We start from the raw sequence: 24,054 nt of genomic DNA on the forward strand, positions 1-24,054 counted from the left end.
TATAGGATCATGTCATCTGCAAATAGGGATACTTTGACAGTTTCTTTATCTATTTGTATTCCTTTTATTACTTCTCGCCTTATTGCTCTGACTAGGAATTCTAGGACTATGTTGAATGGGAATAGGGAGAGTGGGCACCTTGTCTCATTCTTGATTTTAGGGGAAATGATTTCAGTTTTTCTCCATTAAATATGATGTTGGCTATAGGTTTGTCATATATAGCCTTTATAATGTTAAGGTACTTTCTTTCTATTCCTAGTTTTCTTAGAGCTTTTGTTATGAAGTGGTGTTGGATCTTATCAAAGGTTTTTTCTGCATCTATTGAGATGATCAAGTGGTTTTTGTCTTTGCATCTCTTAATGTATATTTATAGATTTGTATATGTTGAACCAACCCTGCATCCCTGGGACAAAGCTGACGTACTCATGGTGAGTGATCTTTCTGATGTGTTTTTGGTGTCTGTTTGCCATTATTTTATTAAGGATTTTTGCATCAATGTTCATTAAGGAGATTGGCCTATAGTTCTCCTTTTTGGATGTGTCTTTGTCTGGTTATTGGGATGAGTGTAATACTGGCTTCAAAAAATGAGTTAGGCAGTGTTCTACCCTTTCTATTTCATGGAACAGTTTAAGGAGGATTGGTAATAGTTCTTTAAAAGTCTGATTGAATTCAGCAGAGAATCCATCAGTTCTGGACTTTTCTTTTTTGGGAGACTCTTTATTGCTGATTCAATTTCATTTTGTGTTATAGATCTATTCAGGTAATCAATGTCTTCTTGGTTCAATTTTGGATGCTCATAAGTTTCTAGAAATCTGTCCATTTCTTCAAGATTTTCAAGTTTATTATAATATAGGTTCTCAAAGTAGTCTCTGATGATTTCCTAGATTTCCATGGTGTTTGTTGTTATCTCCCCTTTTGCATTTCTGATTTTACTAATTTGGGTTTTTTCTCTTTCATTTTAGTCAAGTTTGCCAGGGGTCTGTCAATCTTACTTATTTTTTCAAAGAACCAACTTTTTATTTCATTGATTTTTTGTATGGTTTTTTGTTGTTGTTCATATTTCATTAATTTCAGCCCTTATTTTTATTATTTCTCTCCTTCTGTTTGTTTTGGGATTTGCTTATTCATAGCTATAAACATTCCTCTTAGGACTGCCTTTGCTGTGTCCCATAGGTTCTGGTAGGTCGTGTTTTCATTTTCATTAACTTCCAGAAACTTTTAATTTCCTCTTTTATTTTTCAATGACCCATTGATCATTGAGCAATGTGTTGTTAAGCTTCCAATTGTTTGCATATTTTCTGTTGTTTTTGTTGTTGAGTTCTAGTTTTAATGCATTGTGATCAGATAGAATGCATGGGATTATTTCTGTTTTCTTATATTTGCTGAGACTTACCTTGTGCCCTAAGATATGATTAATTTTGGAGAAAGTTCCAAGGGTTGCTAAGAAGAATGTATATTGTGCAGATGTTGGATGAAATATTCTATAGACATCAGCTAGGTTCATTTGACCTATGGTGTGATTTAGTTCTAGAATTTCTTTATTGATTTTTTTTGTTTGGATGACCTATCTATTGGTGATAGGGGAGTATTAAAATCTCCCACTACCACTGTGTTGGAATCTATATGTGCTTTTAGGTCCTTTGGAGTATGTTTGATGAAATTGGGTGCAGTGAAGTTGGGTGCATATAGGTTGATAATTGTTATTTACTTTTGGTGTATTTCTCTTTTTATTAGCATGGAGTGTCCTTTATCTTGCTTGATCAATGTAGATTTGAAGACTACTTTGTCTGAGATAAGTATTGCTACTTCTTGCTTGTTTCAGGGGCCACTGGCTTGGTAAATCTTCTTCCAGCTTTTCTCCCTAAACCAAGCTTCTTTCTGTCAATGAGATGGGTCTCCTGTAAGCCACAGATTATTGGATCTTCATTTTTAATCCAGTTTGCCAAACTACATCTTTTGATGGAGAAGTTAAATCCATTAATATTCAATGTTAGTATTGATAGGTAGGTGGTGATTCCTGTCATTTAGTTGCTTCTGTTGTTTAGGGGTTTGACTGTGTGCAGCTGAATCAAGGTTACTCTCTGATTCTTTTCTTCTGTGGTTTGGTACTGCCTGTCCTCTTATGGTTTTGTTTGCTTTCATTTTCTGTGTGCAGAATTCCTTGAAGAATCCTTTGTAGTGGTGGCTTGGTGGTCATGTATTGTTTTAGTTTCTGCTTAATGTGGAACACTGTTATTGCTCCATCTATTTTGAATGATAGTTTTGCTGGGTAGAGTATCCTAGGGTTGAAGTTATTTTCATTCAGTGCCCAGAATACCTCACTCTGTGCTCTTCTTGTTTTTAAGGTTTCTGTTGAGAAATCTGCTGTGATTTTGATGGGTTTACCTTTGTATGTTGTTTGTTTTTTCTCTCTTACAGCTTTCAATATTCTTTCTCTAGTCTCTGTGCTTGATGTTTTAATGATAATATGTCATGGGAAAGTTCTATTTTGGTCAAGTCTATTTGGTGTCCTGGAGGCTTCCTGTACCTGAATGGGTATAACTTTCTCTAGATTTGGGAAATTTTCTGTTATTATTTTATTGAATATATTATGAATCCATTTTGCTTGCACCTCTTCTCCTTCTTTAATGCCCATGATTCTCAGGTTTGGTCTTTTGATGGAGTTGGTGAGTTCTTACATATTCCTTTCCCAGGACTTGAGTTGTTTCACTAATAGCTCTTCAATTTTTTCTTTAATTTCCATTTCATCTTCAAGTTCTGAGATTCTGTCTTCAGCTTGTTGTAGTCTGCTGGAGTGGCCTTCCACTATGTCTTGTGTTTCTGTTTCATTCTTTTTTCTGAGGTTTTCCATAGCATGGGTCACTTCCTCTTTAATATTGTCAATTTTCATCTTTAATTCATTTGTCTCTCTATTTTTAGTGTTCTCTGTTTCACTTTGGTGTTTATTTAGGGCTCTTATGAGTTAATTTATTTGTTTCTGGTGTCTTTTCATATTCTTTATTTTTGGTGTCTTTGATTTCTTGAGTGCCTCTTGTACATTTTGGATGATCATGTCTAGTAACATCTCCATGAAATTCTCAGTGATTACTTGCAGGATTTCTTCTTTCAGAGTGTTCTTTTGGGCTTCATTGGTTTCCTTTACGTAGTTTATCTTTGTTTTGTTGGAGTCTGGAACTGGGTATCTGTTTTTTTTATTTCCCTCTTAATTCTGTATTAAATTATTTTTGGGGTGAGAATGATTTCCATCCCTTTTTTGTTTTCCCATCTTCCACATGGTATTGTGTAACTATGTTCTTGATAGGCTATTGGTGGTTTCAGTCACCTTTTTTTTTCCCTTGGTTTAATTTTATTTTGTGGGTGTGTTGGGTTTTAGGTTAGTGTATGTATGCTACTTCTATCCCTGTTCTCCATGTAATTTAGTATTGACTAACTTACTATAGTAAAACTAACAAAACAAAACAAAAAAACCCCCAAAGAAATCAACAGAGAGAGATGAGAGATGGAAAAACACACACAAACAAACAAGCAGGAAACAAAACAAACAAACAAACCAAAACACACAAAAAAATTCCAGGTTCAGGAACAATAGAATTTCGGTCATTGTAGTTTTGGTGTTTATCCTTTAGCATCAGTCCTGGTGTTGGTTTTTTTTTTTTTTTTCATTTTTCTTTTATTATTCATATGTGCATACAAGGCTTGGTTCATTTCTCCCCCCTGCCCCACCCCCTCCCTTACCACTCACTCCGCCACCTCCCTCTCCCCCCCCTCAATACCCAGCAGAAACTATTTTGCCCTTATTTCTAATTTTGTTGTAGAGAGAGTATAAGCAATAATAGGAAGGAACAAGGGTTTTTGCTGGTTGAGATAAGGGTAGCTATACAGGGCATTTACTCACATTGATTTCCTGTGCGTGGGTGTTACCTTCTAGGTTAATTCTTTTTCATCTAACCTTTTCTCTAGTACCTGTTCCCCTTTTCCTATTGGCATCAGTTGCTTTAAGGTATCTGCTTTAGTTTCTCAACAAATTCTAGCTAGTTTTTTAGGTATCTTACCTATCCTCACCCCTTCCTGGTATGCTCTCACTTTTATCATGTGCTCATAGTCCAATCCCCTTGTTGTGTTTACCCTTGATCTAATGTCCACATATGAGCGAGAACATATGATTTTTGGTCTTTTGGGCCAGGCTAACCTCACTCAGAATGATGTTCTACAATTCCATCCATTTACCAGCGAATGATAACATTTCGTTCTTCTTCATGGCTGCATAAAATTCCATTGTGTATAGATACCACATTTTCTTAATCCATTCGTCAGTGCTGGGGCATCTTGGCTGTTTCCATAACTTGGCTATTGTGAATAGTGCCGCAATAAACATGGATGTGCAGGTGCCTCTGGAGTAACAGTCTTTTGGGTATATCCCCAAGAGTGGTATTGCTGGATCAAATGGTAGATCGATGTCCAGCTTTTTAAGTAGCCTCCAAATTTTTTTCCAGAGTGGTTGTACTAGTCTACATTCCCACCAACAGTGTAAGAGGGTTCCTTTTTCCCCGCATCCTCGCCAACACCTGTTGTTGGTGGTGTTGCTGATGATGGCTATTCTAACAGGGGTGAAGTGGAATCTTAGTGTGGTTTTAATTTGCATTTCCTTTATTGCTAGAGATGGTGAGCATTTTTTCATGTGTTTTCTGGCCATTTGAATTTCTTCTTTTGAGAAAGTTCTGTTTAGTTCACATGCCCATTTCTTTATTGGATCATTAGTTTTGGGAGAATTTAGTTTTTTAAGTTCCCTATATATTCTGGTTATCAGTCCTTTGTCTGATGTATAGTTGGCAAATATCTTCTCCCACTCTGTGGGTGTTCTCTTCAGTTTAGAGACCATTTCTTTTGATGAACAGAAGCTTTTTAGTTTTATGAGGTCCCATTTATCTATGCTATCTCTTAGTTGCTGTGCTGCTGGGGTTTCATTGAGAAAGTTCTTACCTATACCTACTAACTCCAGAGTATTTCCTACTCTTTCCTGTATCAACTTAAGAGTTTGGGGTCTGATATTAAGATCCTTGATCCATTTTGAGTTAATCTTGGTATAGGGTGATATACATGGATCTAGTTTCAGGTTTTTGCAGACTGCTAACCAGTTTTCCCAGCACTTTTTGTTGAAGAGGCTGCTATTTCTCCATCGTATATTTTTAGCTCCTTTGTCAAAGATAAGTTGCTTATAGTTGTGTGGCTTCATATCTGGGTCCTCTATTCTGTTCCACTGGCCTTCATGTCTGTTTTTGTGCCAGTACCATGCTGTTTTTATTGTTATTGCTTTGTAATATAGTTTGAAGTCAGGTATTGTGATACCTCCAGCATTGTTCTTTTGACTGAGTATTGCCTTGGCTATTCGTGGCCTCTTGTGTTTCCATATAAATTTAACAGTAGATTTTTCAATGTCTTTAATGAATGTCATTGGAATTTTGATAGGAATTGCATTAAACATGTAGATTACTTTTGGGAGTATTGACATTTTTACTATGTTGATTCTACCAATCCATGAGCATGGGAGATCTCTCCACTTTCTATAGTCTTCCTCAATCTCTTTCTTCAGAAGTGTATAGTTTTCCTTGTAGAGGTCTTTCACATCTTTTGTTAGGTTTACACCTAGGTATTTGATTTTGTTTGAGGCTATTGTAAATGGAATTGTTTTCATACATTCTTTTTCCGTTTGCTCATTGTTAGTGTATAGAAATGCTAATGATTTTTCTATGTTGATTTTATATCCTGCTACCTTGCTATAGCTATTGATGATGTCTAGAAGCTTCTGAGTAGAGTTTTTTGGGTCTTTAAGGTATAGGATCATGTCATCTGCAAATAGGGATATTTTGACAGTTTCTTTACCTATTTGTATTCCTTTTATTCCTTCTTCTTGCCTAATTGGTCTGGCTAGGAATTCCAGTACTATGTTGAGTAGGAGTGGAGATAGTGGGCATCCTTGTCTGGTTCCTGATTTTAGAGGGAATGGTTTCAGTTTTTCTCCATTAAGTATAATGCTGGCTGTAGGTTTGTCATATATAGCTTTTATAATGTTGAGGAACTTTCCTTCTATTCCTAGTTTTCTTAGAGCTTTTATCATGAAATGATGTTGGATCTTATCAAAGGCTTTTTCTGCATCTATTGAGATGATCAAGTGGTTTTTGTCTTTGCTTCTGTTAATGTGGTTTATTACGTTTATTGATTTTCATATGTTGAACCACCCCTGCATCCCTGGGATGAAGCCTACTTGGTCGTGGTGAATAATCCTTTTGATGTGTTGCTGAATTCGGTTTGCCATTATTTTGTTGAGGATTTTTGCATCAATGTTCATTAAGGAGATTGGCCTATAGTTCTCCTTTTTGGAGGTGTCTTTGCCTGGTTTTGGGATAAGTGTAATACTGGCTTCATAAAATGTGTTTGGCAGTTTTCCTTCCATTTCTGTTTCATAGAACAGTTTAAGGAGGGTTGGTATGAGTTCTTCTTTAAAGATCTGATAGAATTCAGCAGAGAATCCATCAGGTCCTGGACTTTTCTTTTTGGGGAGACTCTTGATTGCTGCTTCAATTTCATTTTGTGTTATAGGTCTATTCAGGTGATTAATTTCCTCTTGGTTCAGTTTTGGATGATCATATGTGTCTAGAAATCTGTCCATTTCTTTTAGATTTTCAAATTTCTATGAATATAGGTTCTCAAAGTAGTCTCTGATGATTTCCTGGACCTCCATGGTGTTTGTTGTTATCTCCCCTTTTGCATTCCTAATTCTACTAATTTGGGTTTTTTCTCTCCTCATTTTAGTCAGGTTTGCTAGGGGTCTATCGATCTTGTTTATTTTTTCAAAGAACCAACTTTTTGTTTCATTAATTCTTTGTATGGTTTTTTTGGTTTCTATTTTGTTGATTTTAGCTCTTATTTTATTATTTCTCTCCTTCTATTTGTTTTAGGATTTGCTTGTTCTTGTTCTTCTAGGAGTTTGAGGTGTATCATTAGGTCATTGATTTGGGATCTTTCAATCTTTTTAATATATGCACTCATGGCTATAAACTTTCCTCTCAAGACTGCCTTAGCTGTGTCCCATAGGTTCCGGTAGGTTGTGTTTTCATTTTCATTGACTTCTAGGAACTTTTTAATTTCCTCTTTTATTGCATCGATGATCCATTCTTCATTAAGTAATGAGTTATTTAGTTTCCAGCTTTTTGCATGTTTTTTGTCTTTACTTTTGTTGTTGAGTTCTACTTTTAATGCATTGTGGTCAGATAGTATGCACGCTATTATTTCTAATTTCTTATATTTGCTGAGGCTTGCTTTGTGCCCTTGGATATGATCTATTTTGGAGAATATTCCATGGGCTGCTGAGAAGAATGTATATTGTGTAGAGGTTGGATGAAATGTTCTGTAGACATCTACTAGGTCCATTTGATCTATTGCATATTTTAGATCTTGGATTTCTTTATTGAGTTTTTGTTTGGATGACCTATCTATTGATGATAATGGTGTGTTAACGTCTCCCACAACCACTGTGTTGGCGTTTATATATGCTTTTAGGTCTTTCAGGGTATGTTTGATGAAATTGGGTGCGTTGACATCGGGTGCGTACAGATTGATGATTATTATTTCCTTTTGGTCTATTTCCCCTTTTATTAGTATGGAATGTCCTTCTTTATCTCGTTTGATCAATGTAGGTTTGAAGTCTACTTTGTCAGAGATAAGTATTGCTACTCCTGCTTGTTTTCGGGGGCCATTGGCTTGGTAAATCTTCTTCCAGCCTTTCATCCTAAGCATATGCTTATTTCTGTCGGTGAGATGAGTCTCCTGTAAGCAACAAATTGTTGCATCTTCTTTTTTAATCCATTTTGTCAAACGGTGTCTTTTGATGGGTGAATTAAGTCCATTAACATTAAGTGTTAGTACTGATAGGTATGTGGTGATTCCTGCCATTTAGTTGTCTTAGTTGTTTGAAGGTTTGATTGTGTGTACCTAACTTGATGTTACTCTCTACTGTCTTGCTTTTTCTTATCCTGTGGTTTGGCGCTGCCTGCCTTTTCATGGTTAAGTTGGGTGTCCCTTTCTGTGTGCAGGATCCCTTGCAGAATGTTTTGTAATGGTGGCTTTGTGGTCACATATTGTTTTAGTTTCTGCTTATCATGGAAGACTTTTTTGCTCCATCTATTTTGAATGATAGCTTTGCTGGGTAGAGTATCCTGGGGTTGAAGTTATTTTCATTCAGTGCCTGGAAGATCTCACCCCACGCTCTTCTTGCTTTTAATGTTTCTGTTGAGAAGTCTGCTGTGATTTTGATGGGTTTACCTTTGTAAGTTACTTGTTTTTTCTCTCTTACAGCCTTCAATATTCTTTCCTTAGTTTCTGAACTTGTTGTTTTAATGATGATATGTCGTGGAGTAGTTCTATTTTGATCTGGTCTGTTTGGTGTCCTGGAGGCCTCTTGCATCTGTATGGGAATATCTTTCTCTAGATTTGGGAAATTTTCCGTTATTATTTTGTTGAATATATTACTCATTCCCTTCGCTTGCACCTCTTCTCCTTCTTCGATGCCCATGACTCTCAAGTTTGGTCTTTTGATGGAGTCAGTGAGTTCTTGCATTTTCTTTTCACAGGTCTTGAGTTGTTTAATTAATAGTTCTTCGGTTTTTCCTTTAATTACCATTTCATCTTCAAGTTCTGAGATTCTGTCTTCTGTTTGTTCTATTCTGCTGGATTGGCCTTCCGTTTTGTTTTGCAGTTCTGTTTCGTTCCTTTTTCTGAGGTTTTCCATATCCTGGCTGTTTTCTTCTTTATTGTTGTCTATTTTTGTCCTGAGTTCATTTATCCATTTATTCATCGTGTTCTCTCTTTCACTTTGGTGTTTATACAGTGCTTCTATGGTTTCCTTTATTTCTTCTTTTGCTTTTTCAAATTCTCTATTTTTATTGTGTTGGAATTTCTTGAGTGTCTCCTGTACATTTTGGTTGACCCTATCCAGTATAATCTCTGTAAAATTCTCATTGAGTACTTGTAGTATGTCTTCTTTTAAATTATTCTTGTGGGCTTCATTGGGTCCTTTGGCATAGTTTATCTTCATTTTGTTGGAGTCTGGATCTGAGTTTCTGTTCTCTTCATTCTCCTCTGGTTCCTGTACTAATTTTTTGCTGTGGGGAAACTGGTTTCCCTGTTTTTTCTGTCTTCCCGTCATTGTCGTTGGTGTTGTTACTGTCCCTCTACTGTGTGCAATTAAGTATTTTCTAGCTTGTAATAATAACAGTGGTAATATTGAGAATGGAAGAGTGAGCTGAGATGGAAAGCAAGAAGTTAAAGAAAAGGGGAAAACAAATATACAGACAAAAGGGAGAAAGCAGAACAAGGTATCAGACAAGAGAGTTTCAAAGGTATAAACAGGGAGTGTTAGTGTACTAATCGACAGTAAGCTGAACAGACATTAGAGAGACAGAGAGAGGATTGAAAATCAAAGATAAAAAAATAAAAAATAAGTAAATGAATGTAATATCTATATATAAGATTGAATTAAAATAAAATGGAAAATAGAAAATTAAAAAAAAAAAACCAAAAAACTTCCAAGTTTATAGGCAATGCAGTTTCAGTCTTAATAATTTGGGTGTCCATCTCAATCTCCATTCCTGGAGTTAGTGCCTCAGATGTTGTTCTGTAGTTGTCTCATCAAAGGGGATGCATAAAGTAGAACAAAACTTCACACTTACACACACACACACACACACACACACACACACACACACACACAAATTAAAAAAAAGCCTCACCAAGTGTCCCAAGTTCAAATGCAATACAGTTTCAGTAAGTTTTTCGGCTTGCAGGTGTAATTCGGTTGTTCTCTCATCAAAGGTATGGAGAAAAAGAAAAAAAAGCATCTGGAGGCAGTTCTGAGAGTGGTATCTGCAACTGTGGCTTGCCTGCCTGCTGCTCTCAGCCTGTAGCTGGTGGCGTTATTTATGCAGATCTCTGGGGTGAGCTAGCACTCACCTGGTCCCACAGGCTTTGTTTGCTCAGAGTTCTCCTCTGCGGGAGCCTCTGCTACAGGCTTTCCCCTTTCTAAGCACTCGGAAAGTGACACTGCACCCGCGTTGTCAGGCCTGTGTGTTTATTTACAGTTCTTGTGGGAGGTGGGTCTTCCCCCCTCTCCTCTGAAGTTTTCCTCCCACTGCCACTTTCAGAAGCTTTCCTGCTCCTGCTTACTGGGCAGTGCTGCTGCTCCTGCTGGCCGCCATGTTTATTTACAGTTCACGTGGGAAGTGGGTCTTCCCTCCTCTCCTGTGGAGTTTTCTCCCTCCTCCACTCTCACAAGCTTCCCCGCTCCTGGTTGCTGGGTGCGCTCCCCGCTCCCGCCAGAGCCTCTCCTGCCTGCCCGGCTTGTTTATTTACAGTCCCAGGAAGGATTCCCTTCCCCCAATCTTCAGCGCTCAGGGCACCCCACCCTCTTTCCAGCGTGTCTTAACTGTTCTTACTGCTTATTACTCAGTTTCTCTTTTTTTCCCAGGTGGAGGTCAGTCTGTCCAGGGGGCTATGCTGCTCTGGCCCAGGCTTGTCTGTGGGGGCGAAGCTCACCTGGTCCATGTCTTCCCAAGACGTTTGGGCGCCTGCCACTGGCAGCCCCGGGGGCCCTCCTCGTTTCTCCATTTAACGTGAAGTGGAGATTCTCTGCACTGGCTGGAGATGTGGAGGAGTCAAAGTTATGCCTTTTCTCAGTGATTATGCCTGCAAAGTGTGTCTCCAGAGTCTCTCCAAGATTTCACTATAGGAGGGTCGCTTTCTGCTTCCTACCTCTAGCCACCATCTTGGATTCCCTCCTGGTGTTGGTATCTAAACAGAGGTTCTGTCTTAGTCTCACCAGGTCATTAGGGAGTCTCACCAATTTTTTTTTCCTGTCATTCAGTGGCAGCTGCTTAGTCAGCTCTTTCCTCAGTGAGGTATGGCAGTTTGAGTTTGTATACTGTCCTTAAATTCCAGAGAACAGCTCTGTAGCTCACCAGCCATCCTGCTTTGGAGTTGGGTTTTTGCTGTGTTAGTTTATTGGGGGCATGTTTCTTTGCTTTGCCTGCTTTCTCAGAGCCAAGGTCAGGGATTTATCAGCTGGCTCCCTGCTGTCAGTGTGTTATGATGGTTTGCTGATTATTTTTCAATTTTGCAGCATCCTTTGACTTTGGATGTTGCTCACTGGCTCAGGAGATGAGCTTTGGGGACTGCTACCTGCCCAATTTCAGGCAGTGGCTTATCACCTGCCTGCTGTCAGCCCTTCTGCCTTTCCAGCCTTTGTTTACTGAAAGTTCACATGGAGATCAGCTCTTTGCCCCTTCCCCTTTCTCCTGTGCACTCACTTATAGCACTCTGCCCCCTCTGCTGTGTGTTCCTTTTCAGTTCCTTGTTTATTGTTCAGTTTTTTTTTTTTGGTGGGGTCAGGGGTCAGTCTGTCCAAGGGGCTATGCCTGTTTACTCAGGGGTGGCTGTGTGAATACCACATGACACTTAGTGCTCACCTGTTGGTCTGCCAGATGTCTCCTAGGTAGGTTTGGAGGTGGCATCTGGTAATGCAGGAACCCTCCCATTTTTTCAGTGTAAAGTGGCATGGAGATACTTTGTACAGGCTGGGAATTCAGGCTGTCAAAGTTTGATTCTTCTTGGTGCTTTTTTTCTGCCAAGTGTGGCTCCAGCATCTCAGCAAGATTTTTGATTTACAGAACTCACGCTGTCTGCTTCTGCACTCTATTTGCCATCTTAGATATTCCCAATATTTTTCTACAAACAAGAAATAAGCATTTACAAAATATAATAGCAAAGTTTCATTTTTTCAAATAATAAAAGCAAAATTTATAGATTATCTTAGAATATTCATAACTGAAAATATGGAAGAAACTAAAAATATACAAGATCTATAAACATATAAAGATTTTTGGAAAACATTAATGGAAGACTTAAATAAATGGAAAGACATATTTTCTTTGTGGGTAAGGAAGAATCAATAATGTACCAATTCTTCCCAGATCTTCTTTAAATTAAATACAAGTCAATAATTCTCATTATATTCAGATTGCTAAATCCTTCAAGTTTTGCTCAAATATTTCCTTCTCTCGGAGGTTTTACTTGATCACCCTATTCAAAATTTAAACTTGTATTCCCATATCAACTCTTTTACCTTTTTTTCCTGTAGTATGTGCAATAATTACTCATCAGTTATTTATTGTGTTTATTATTGCCTGTCTTTCCTTGTGAGAACATAAATTACACCAGAAAACAAGTTGTGGTCTTAATGTGGTATTCCTGGGACATTACTCCTGACACACCAAGTTGTTCAAAAATATTGCAAATATTTTTCTAATGGATGGTAAACTTTTTCTTTTTTTCTTACTCTGTGATACATTTGCCACATGGAAGTTAGTCTTTTGTTTGTTTTTCACAGAAAAATCTATTAAATTTTACATTTATTGTTGCTGGATTATATGATTTAGTCAATCCAAGATTATATAAAAAATGTATATATGTTGACCTAATGCTTTATTAATTCCAAAAATAAAAATGGAACTGAAACAAAATTAAGAATTCAAGTTTATTTTGAAAATGGAAAACTGAAAAAAATCTCTGGAAATGTAAATATGCTAAAGATACAACATAAACAGCTTTTTAAAAAAGAATATCCCTACAAAACTTGCTGTATTAGATATCAGAACAGAATAGACAAGAAACTTTATATACATAATATTCAGACATTCTGACTCTGGACTTTATGTGTTTATTTGTTTATTTATTTATTGGTGGTACTGAGGTTTGAAGTCAGGGCCTTGTGCTTCCTAGGTAGGCACTCAACCATCTGAGCCACACACCTAGCCATTTTTGCTTTGGTTGTTTTCTAGGCAGGGTCTTGGCATTTATGCCCTGACTGGTGTAGACCACAATCCTCTTATTAACACTTCCCATGTTTTTGGGATGACAGGTGCCTCTCACCACACTCAACATTTTTATAGGTTAAGATTGGGTCTTCTGAACTTTTGCCAGGGCTGAACTCAAGCTACAGTTCTCCTGACCTCTGCCTCCTGAGTAGCTGGTCTTACAGGCCTGGCTTGGCTTTGTGTATTTTTTCCTCCAATGTCTGCCACTTGCATTTCTTTCCTGCTTGTGACTTGGAACTCCCCATCTCCTTTTTTAGTCCTGACTCACAAACTTCGTATCCCAGTTTCTGATTCTAAACAGTTTGCGGGTTTTCCAGTGCTTCCTTATTCCTATTCCTTAGAGGACTCCTATTAAAGCAGCTTGACCCTGATATGACTTGACGGGTGAAGTCATGGGCATCCCGACAGAGGCTGCTGGTCTTCTGCTTCATACAAAAGGAGTTTCATGTGGAGTAGACTAAGGCTGACTTAAGAAAGATTCTTTCTCCAAACCTACTTCTTTCATGAAGACTCAGGCTTCACATCAAAGAATGAATAAGATGTGATCACCTTCAATCTTCCAGTCTTCTCTGTTATGTCACTTCTCCTTCTGTCCATGAAACAATTTCCTATAGTGCTTCTTACAGCTCTCCTAGATCAGCCTTTATGTAAAGAGTGCTTTGCCTAAGCTGCATTGTGCATTAAACAGCCACTCTGAAGCACTGTTCTTTAAAGTTTCAGGAGATCTTTGGCCATTTTATGCCAGTTTGCCTAGGACTGGCTTGTGTCTTCCACCTCTGTAGAATAGCTTCCACTCATAGACCACAGACAGACTGAGGTGGGTATCATTTTGACAATTACTAAAAGATTTACAAACTGCAAACAAGATCATAACCACAGAGGCTGAGAAAAATAGCACTTCTGTACATACCTGAGAAACATTTTTTTCCTGTTGTGATTCTTAGCAAAGTAAATAAATTAAGGAAAATCCAGATACTTTTCAATAGTATGTTTGAATGAAACAATTTATAGGATTCTTTCTCCCACTTTCATCTCCTTGATCCACTTAGCATATGTATTTCTTTCTCCAAAGAGACTGTGGACACCTCTGGCATAATTTTTTCTGATCTACAACACCCATCCCATTTTTCTGCAGAAATAAATGCCCAAGAATCTGGAAGGACTTCATTTCCCAGAACAGTACTCTAGCTTCACTTTTCTCTAAAAAGAAAGTGATATTTGATCTCCGTATGCTAATGCTGTTGGCATCTCTGCTATCACATCCTACAGCAACTGTTCAGTGTTCTCAAAATACTAGAAATTCTATATAGATAGGGGAAGGGATGAGGAGGAGAGATGGTGGGAGTGTACCTAACCAATGTACAAAGTAAGCATATTAAGAAATGCCACAATGAGTCCTCCCTGTACAGCTACTGCATGAAAATTAGAAATTCTCAAACTGTAGGCAGTTTCCTATCTGAGAATGGTTGAAATGCATTAATAAAATGCTGAGGCACAGTTTTCTCTCTGTCATGAAAAAGAAAAATTTGGTTTTTTAGAACACTCATTCTTCATAATATATATATTTTCAAATGATAGAAATTTTCACTTGATGAAGACTTTGGTTACTTCTATAGCACCTTTGGAGGTGGATTTCTTAAATAAGCAGTCTGTGTTCCTGATAATCATTTCTTTTGACTGATGCTATCCCCCCTACTTTCTGCTGCAACCCATCTCCCTTTCTTGGTTGGTTTAGAAATTGTTTTTAAAATAATATGCAAGTGTTTGGACTGGTGATGGCACAAGATGCAGCATAGGATCCAATGCTGGAAGAGCTCTCAGTTAAATGTCAGATATCACAGGCAAGTTATATACCTACTCTGCTAGACAGGAAAAGGAGGATTTCAATTTGGACTGTTAAGAGTTACTAGTGTAAATATTAGAAAACTCAAAAGCAAGGAATAGAGGCAACATGCAATGAAAACTGTTTTGGGGGGAACCAAGGTTATGCTTAAAGAAACAAGTCAGCCTGCCAGTTTTTGTGACTATTTTTTTTTCTGAAACAGTGTCACTATGTAGCTCATACTGGCCTTGAACTAGCAGTCCTTCAATTTCTCCCTCTTGATTGCTGCAGGATTGAGCCACCATGCTTTTTTTTTTTCCCCCTTTGACTTTTGTACATCTCTGAGAACCAATTATTTAGCCAGGCATGTGGCTGCAGAAAGAAATACTAACTATTAACAGTTTAGTCACCTCTCCCCTACTTACTCAAACTCCATAAACATAGAGAAATGTTGATGTGAATGTTCTTTCCTTGCCAACACAAAAAAAATTATGTCAGATCCTACTGACCAAACTAAAGCCAATAATAGTTCTAGAGTTAATTCAGATAGTATAGTCCAATGAGATCTGTACAAGGTAGAACTTAATCTACATCCCTTCGATCTGCTGCAGTGGGTAGTTTTTTTCAATCTTCTAAAGAAGGAGCTAAATGAAAAACTAACATTTAAGAAAAAATATCAGTCTTTTCTCTTTCTTCATCTCCAGTCTTCAATATTTATCCTTCATGGGTATTGTTGTCTTCCTTATTTTTAATTTTTCCTTATCTTGTTGATTTTTTTCTCTTTTTCTTTAAATTTCCCTAAAGAGACAAGATCAATGGAAAGACACAAAAACCTTTAAGCAAAAGCTAGAAAACTATCTTGGACTTGGAAGGAGAATATTGATTAAAACCAAGGAGGGTGCTGGGGACACAGTGGGCTCTCTAAAAGAGAATCAATAATGATGACAGAGTTTGAACTGCCTGAGATTTTGTTAATGAAGAACTCCCCATCCCACAGGCACAGGAAGAAAATAAATTAGAAATGGTAGTTCACCACATACTCTTTGAAAGAAAAGGATATTCATTTGTTTGGATAGAACACTTCCTTCTGAGTCCTAATCCCTTGGAGATTCAAAGGGCTTGGACCTAATAAACTCTGTAAGACCCAAATTTCACTGGATTTGGCTAAATAACTGAGAATTTCATTTGTTTCTAAGATTCAGGACCATGAAAGAGTACTAAGTTGCCGCTTTGGGGGTAAGATGTGTATTTTCTTGGATAGAGAAGCATAATTACATCCATACAAGTGAGTGGTACTAGTAGAAAAATAAGCATTAGTGATTAGAATCTGTGATAAATAAATGTTCCTTTCCTTGGTGTTAGAAGAACTAAGTTTTAGAAACATCTTGTTACTAGCTACATGCTTTCATTTAACATAAAATTACTCAACAATTGGAATATATCCTAAAATACCTTTGAAGTCTTTTCTACCTTCATAATTCTGTTTCACACCACCACCAACAGGTGTTGGTGAGGATGCAGGGAAAAAGGAACCCTCTTACACTGTTGGTGGGAATGTAAACTAGTACAACCACTCTGGAAAAAAATTTCGAGGCTACTTAAAAAGCTAAACATTGATCTACCATTTGATCCAGCAATACCACTCTTGGGGATATACCCAAAAGATTGTGACACAGGTTACTCCAGAGGCACCTACACACCCAGTTTATTGCGGCACTATTCACAATAGCCAAGTTATGGAAACAGCCAAGATGCCCCACTACTGACAAACAAACATGGTTATATACAAATGTATATGTAGAACATGTTTGTAATAGTGGAACTACACTGTGGAACTCAGGGAAGGAGGGAAAGTAAAAGGGAATATTAAGGCATCAACAATATCATAATATATAACATCTGCAAAGATAGAGAATACAACAATGTGTATTGAAAGCTGTTGAAAAATGGGGGTGGGAGGGAAGGGGTAAAGGAGAGTAATGGAAGGGGTTGAACAGACTAAAGTAAACTATACTCATAGCAGGGATACATCGAGAAAACACTTTGAATACCAACTTAGAAATTAACAACAATTTACAGAACTGTAAAATAGGTACAGTTTGGGGGGAGTAATTCTGGGAAGAGGGAGGATAAATGAAGGAAATTAGGTGACAGAATATGAATGATGGACTTTATATACTTATATGAAATAGAAAAATGAAACATCTTGCAATTGCTTTAAGTGGGGTGGGAGGGGGTTGAGGGGAAGAGAAGGTTGGGGTGATCTAACCAATGTGTAACGTAAACTTAGTCAGAAATGTCATAATGAATCCCCCCCCATGCAACAAATATATACTAATAAAAGAAATTTTAAAAATCAAGGAGGTTAGGGTGAGTTTCTAAGGGAACATGGAGGACCTGGTCTTAGATATATTTAATTTAATACATCATATTGACACCTAAACAGAACTGTTGGGTAGGCAATTATAGATGCAGTAGCGGGGCTTGGAAAGAGGTCATGATTGCAGAATTGGATGAAGGAGACATTCCCACAGAGAAGATACAGGAATCTGTATCCATAATGGGTCAGGTATCTATAGCTGCGGGAATTCCAAGATGGCGGCTAGAGGTAGGAAGCAGAAAGCGACCCTCCTATAGTGAAATCTTGGAGAGATGCTGCAGACACACTTTGCAGGCATAATCACCGAGAAAAGGCATAACTTTGACTCCTCCACATCTCCAGCCGGTGCAGAGAATCTCCACTTCACGTTAAACAGAGAACCGAGGAGGGCCCCCGGGGCCGCCAGTGGCCGGCGCCCATACGACTTGGGAAGACGCGGACCAGGTGATCTTCTCAGTACCACAGTAGCCCCACAGACAAGCCTGGGCCAGAGCAGCATAGCCCCCTGGACAGACTGACCTCCACCCAGGAAAAAAAGAGAAACTGAGTACTAAGCAATAAGAACAGTTAAGACACGCTGGAAAGAGGGTGGGGTGCCCTGAGCGCTGAAGATTGGGGGAAGGGAATCCTTCCCAGGACTGTAAATAAACAAGCCGGGCGGGCCGGAGAGGCTCTGGCGGGAGCGGGGCTCACCCAGCAACCAGGAGCGGGGACACTTGTGAGAGGAGGGAAGACCCACTTCCCACGTGAACTGTAAATAAACACGCAGGCCTGACAACGCGGGGCAGTGTCACCTTTCCCAGTGCTTGGAAAGGGGAAAGCCTGTAGCAGAGGCTCCCGCACAGGCGAACTCTGAGCAAACAAAGCCTGTGGGACCAGGTGAGTGCTAGCTTACCCCAGAGATCTGCATAAATAACGCCGCCAGCTACAGGCTGAGAGCAGCAGGCAGGCAAGCCACAGTTGCAGATACCACTCTCAGAACTGTCTCCAGACGCTTTTTTTTCTTTTTCTCCATACCTTTGATGAGAGAACAACCGAATTACACCTGCAAGCCGAAAAACTTACTGAAACTGTATTGCATTTGAACTGAGGACACTTGGTGGGGCTTTTTTTTTTTTTTTTTTCTTCTGTGTGTGTGTGAGTGTAGTTTTGTTCTACTTTATGCATCCCCTTTGATGAGACAACTACAGAACAACATCTGAGGCACCAACACCAGGACTGGAGATTGAGATGGACATCCAAATTATTAAGACTGAAATTGCATTGCATATAAACTTGGAAGTTTTTTGGTTTTTTTTTTTTTAATTTTCTATTTTCCATTTTATTTTAATTCATTTTTATATATAGATATTACTTTCATATACTTATTTTTTTTATCTTTGATTTTCAATTCTCTCTCTGTCTCTCTAATGTCTGTTCAGCTTACTGTCGATTAGTACACTAACACTCCCTGTTTATACCTTTGAAACTCTTGTCTGATACCTTGTTCTGCTTTCTCCCTCTTGTCTGTATATTTGTTTTCCCCTTTTCTTTAACTTCTTGCTTTCCATCTCAGCTCACTCTTCCATTCTCAATATTACCATTGTTATTATTACAAGCTAGAAAATACTTAATTACACACAGTACAGGGACAGTAAAAACACCAAGGACAATGACAGGAAGACAGAAAAAACAAGGAAACCAGTTTCCCCACAGCAAAAAATTAGTACAGGAACTAGAGGAGAATGAAGAGAACAGAAACTCAGATCCAGACTCCAACAAAATGAAGATAAACTATGCCAAAGGACCCAATGAAGCCCACAAGAATAATTTAAAAGAAGACATTCTACAAGTACTCAATGAGAATTTTATAGAGATGATACTGGATAGGGTCAACCAAAATGTACAGGAGACACTCAAGAAATTCCAACACAATAAAAATAGAGAATTTGAAAAAGCAAAAGAAGAAATAAAGGAAACCATAGAAGCACTGTATAAACACCAAAGTGAAAGAGAGAACATGATGAATAAATGGATAAATGAACTCAGGACAAAAATAGACAACAATAAAGAAGAAAACAGCTAGGATATGGAAAACCTCAGAAAAAAGAACGAAACAGAACTGCAAAACAAAACGGAAAGCCAATCCAGCAGAATAGAACAAACAGAAAACAGAATCTCAGAACTTGAAGATGAAATGGTAATTAAAGGAAAAACCGAAGAACTATTAATTAAACAACTCAAGACCTGTGAAAAGAAAATGCAAGAACTCACTGACTCCATCAAAAGACCAAACTTGAGAGTCATGGGCATCGAAGAAGGAGAAGAGGTGCAAGCGAAGGGAATGAGTAATATATTCAACAAAATAATAACGGAAAATTTCCCAAATCTAGAGAAAGATATTCCCATACAGATGCAAGAGGCCTCCAGGACACCAAACAGACCAGATCAAAATAGAACTACTCCACGACATATCATCATTAAAACAACATGTTCCGAAACTAAGGAAAGAATATTGAAGGCTGTAAGAGAGAAAAAACAAGTAACATACAAAGGTAAACCCATCAAAATCACAGCAGACTTCTCAACAGAAACATTAAAAGCAAGAAGAGCATGGGGTGAGATCTTCCAGGCACTGAATGAAAATAACTTCAACCCCAGGATACTCTACCCAGCAAAGCTATCATTCAAAATAGATGGAGCAATAAAAGTCTTCCATGATAAGCAGAAACTAAAACAATATGTGACCACAAAGCCACCATTACAAAACATTCTGCAAGGGATCCTGCACACAGAAAGTGACACCCAACTTAACCATGAAAAGGCAGGCAGCACCAAACCACAGGATAAGAAAAAGCAAGACAGTAGAGAGTAACATCAAGTTAGGTACACACAATCAAACCTTCAAACAACTAAGACAACTAAATGGCAGGAATCACCACATACCTATCAGTACTAACACTTGATGTTAATGGACTTAATTCACCCATCAAAAGACACCGTTTGACAAAATGGATTAAAAAAGAAGATCCAACAATTTGTTGCTTACAGGAGACTCATCTCACCGACAGAAATAAGCATATGCTTAGGATGAAAGGCTGGAAGAAGATTTACCAAGCCAATGGCCCCCGAAAACAAGCAGGAGTAGCAATACTTATCTCTGACAAAGTAGACTTCAAACCTACATTGATCAAACGAGATAAAGAAGGACATTCCATACTAATAAAAGGGGAAATAGACCAAAAGGAAATAATAATCATCAATCTGTACGCACCCAATGTCAACGCACCCAATTTCATCAAACATACCCTGAAAGACCTAAAAGCATATATAAACGCCAACACAGTGGTTGTGGGAGACTTTAACACTCCATTATCATCAATAGATAGGTCATCCAAACAAAAACTCAATAAAGAAATCCAAGATCTAAAATATGCAATAGATCAAGTGGACCTAGTAGATGTCTACAGAACATTTCATCCAACCTCTACACAATATACATTCTTCTCAGCAGCCCATGGAACCTTCTCCAAAATAGATCATATCCTAGGGCACAAAGCAAGCCTCAGCAAATATAAGAAAATAGAAATAATACCATGCATACTATCTGACCACAATGCAGTAAAATTAGAACTCAACAACAAAAGTAAAGACAAAAAACATGCAAACAGCTGGAAACTAAATAACTCATTACTTAATGAAGAATGGATCATCAATGCAATAAAAGAGGAAATTAAAAAGTTCCTAGAAGTCAATGAAAATGAAAACACAACCTACCGGAACCTATGGGACACAGCTAAGGCAGTCTTGAGAGGAAAGTTTATAGCCATGAGTGCATATATTAAAAAGATTGAAAGATCCCAAATCAATGACCTAATAATACATCTCAAACTCCTAGAAAAACAACAACAAGCAAATCCCAAAACAAATAGAAGGAGAGAAGTAATAAAAATAAGAGCTGAAATCAATGAAATAGAAACCAAAAAAACCGTACAAAGAATTAATGAAACAAAAAGTTGGTTCTTTGAAAAAATAAACAAGATCGACAGACCCCTGGCAAACCTGACTAAAATGAGGAGAGAAAAAACCCAAATTAGTAGAATCAGGAATGCAAAAGCGGAGATAACAACAAACACCATGGAGGTCCAGGAAATCATCAGAGACTACTTTGAGAACCTATATTCAAATAAATTTGAAAATCTAAAAGAAATGGACAGATTTCTAGATACATATGATCATCCAAAACTGAACCAAGAGGAAATTAATCACCTGAATAGACCTATAACACAAAATGAAATTGAAGCAGCAATCAAAAGTCTCCCGAAAAAGAAAAGTCCAGGACCTGATGGATTCTCTGCTGAATTCTATCAGACCTTTAAAGAAGAACTGATACCAACCCTCCTTAAACTGTTCCACGAAATAGAAAGGGAAGGAAAACTGCCAAACACATTTTATGAAGCCAGTATTACACTTATCCCTAAACCAGGCAAAGACACCTCCAAAAAGGAGAACTATAGGCCAATCTCCTTAATGAACATTGATGCAAAAATCCTCAACAAAATAATGGCAAATCGAATTCAGCAACACATCAAAAAGATTATTCACCACGACCAGGTAGGCTTCATCCAAGGGATGCAGGGGTGGTTCAACATACGAAAATCAATAAACGTAATAAACCACATTAACAGAAGCAAAGACAAAAACCACTTGATCATCTCAATAGATGCAGAAAAAGCCTTTGATAAGATCCAACATCATTTCATGATAAAAGCTCTAAGAAAACTAGGAATAGAAGGAAAGTTCCTCAACATTATAAAAGCTATATATGACAAACCTACAGCCAGCATTATACTTAACGGAGAAAAATTAAAACCATTCCCTCTAAAATCAGGAACCAGACAAGGATGCCCACTATCTCCACTCCTATTCAACATAGTACTGGAATTCCTAGCCAGACCAATTAGGCAAGAAGAAGGAATAACAGGAATACAAATAGGTAAAGAAACTGTCAAAATATCCCTATTTGCAGACGACATGATCCTATACCTTAAAGACCCAAAAAACTCTACTCAGAAGCTTCTAGACATCATCAATAGCTATAGCAAGGTAGCAGGATATAAAATCAACATAGAAAAATCATTAGCATTTCTATACACTAACAATGAGCAAACGGAAAAAGAATGTATGAAAACAATTCCATTTACAATAGCCTCAAAAAAAATCAAATACCTAGGTGTAAACCTAACAAAAGATGTGAAAGACCTCTACAAGGAAAACTATACACTTCTGAAGAAAGAGATTGAGGAAGACTATAGAAAGTGGAGAGATCTCCCATGCTCATGGATTGGTAGAATCAACATAGTAAAAATGTCGATACTCCCCAAAGTAATCTACATGTTTAATGCAATTCCCATCAAAATTCCAATGACATTCATTAAAGAGATTGAAAAATCTACTGTTAAATTTATATGGAAACACAAGAGGCCACGAATAGCCAAGGCAATACTCAGTCAAAAGAACAATGCAGGAGGTATCACGATACCTGACTTCAAACTATATTACAAAGCAATAACAATAAAAACAGCATGGTACTGGCACAAAAACAGACGTGAAGACCAGTGGAACAGAATAGAGGATCTAGATATGAAGTCACACAACTATGAGCAACTTATCTTTGACAAAGGAGCTAAAAATATACGATGGAGAAATAGCAGCCTCTTCAACAAAAACTGCTGGGAAAACTGGTTAGCAGTCTGCAAAAAACTGAAACTAGATCCATGTATATCACCCTATACCAAGATTAACTCAAAATGGATCAAGGATCTTAATATCAGACCCCAAACTCTTAAGTTGATACAAGAAAGAGTAGGAAATACTCTGGAGTTAGTAGGTATAGGTAAGAACTTTCTCAATGAAACCCCAGCAGCACAGCAACTAAGAGATAGCATAGATAAATGGGACCTCATAAAACTAAAAAGCTTCTGTTCATCAAAAGAAATGGTCTCTAAACTGAAGAGAACACCCACAGAGTGGGAGAAAATATTTGCCAATTATACATCAGACAAAGGACTGATAACCAGAATATACAGGGAACTTAAAAAACTAAATTCTCCCAAAACTAATGAACCAATAAAGAAATGGGCATGTGAACTAAAGAGAACTTTCTCAAAAGAAGAAATTCAAATGGCCAGAAAACACATGAAAAAATGCTCACCATCTCTAGCAATAAAGGAAATGCAAATTAAAACCACACTAAGATTCCACCTCACCCCTGTTAGAATAGCCATCATCAGCAACACCACCAACAACAGGTGTTGGCGAGGATGTGGGGAAAAAGGAACCCTCTTACACTGTTGGTGGGAATGTAGACTAGTACAACCACTCTGGAAAAAAATTTGGAGGCTACTTAAAAAGCTGGGCATCGATCTACCATTTGATCCAGCAATACCACTCTTGGGGATATACCCAAAAGACTGTTACTCCAGAGGCACCTGCACATCCATGTTTATTGCGGCACTATTCACAACAGCCAAGTTATGGAAACAGCCAAGATGCCCCAGCACTGATGAATGGATTAAGAAAATGTGGTATCTATACACAATGGAATTTTATGCAGCCATGAAGAAGAACGAAATGTTATCATTCGCTGGTAAATGGATGGAATTGGAGAACATCATTCTGAGTGAGGTTAGCCTGGCTCAAAAGACCAAAAATCGTATGTTCTCCCTCATATGTGGACATTAGATCAAGGGCAAACACAACAAGGGGATTGGACTATGAGCACATGATAAAAGCTTTAGCACACAAGGGAGGGGTGAGGATAGGTAAGACACCTAAAAAACTAGCTAGCATTTGTTGCCCTTAATGCAGAGAAACTAAAGCAGATACCTTAAAGCAACTGAGGCCAATAGGAAAAGGGGACCAGGAACTAGAGAAAAGGTTAGATCAAA

Source organism: Castor canadensis, chromosome 5 (assembly GCF_047511655.1).
Source record: "Castor canadensis chromosome 5, mCasCan1.hap1v2, whole genome shotgun sequence".
NCBI lineage: Eukaryota > Metazoa > Chordata > Mammalia > Rodentia > Castoridae > Castor > Castor canadensis.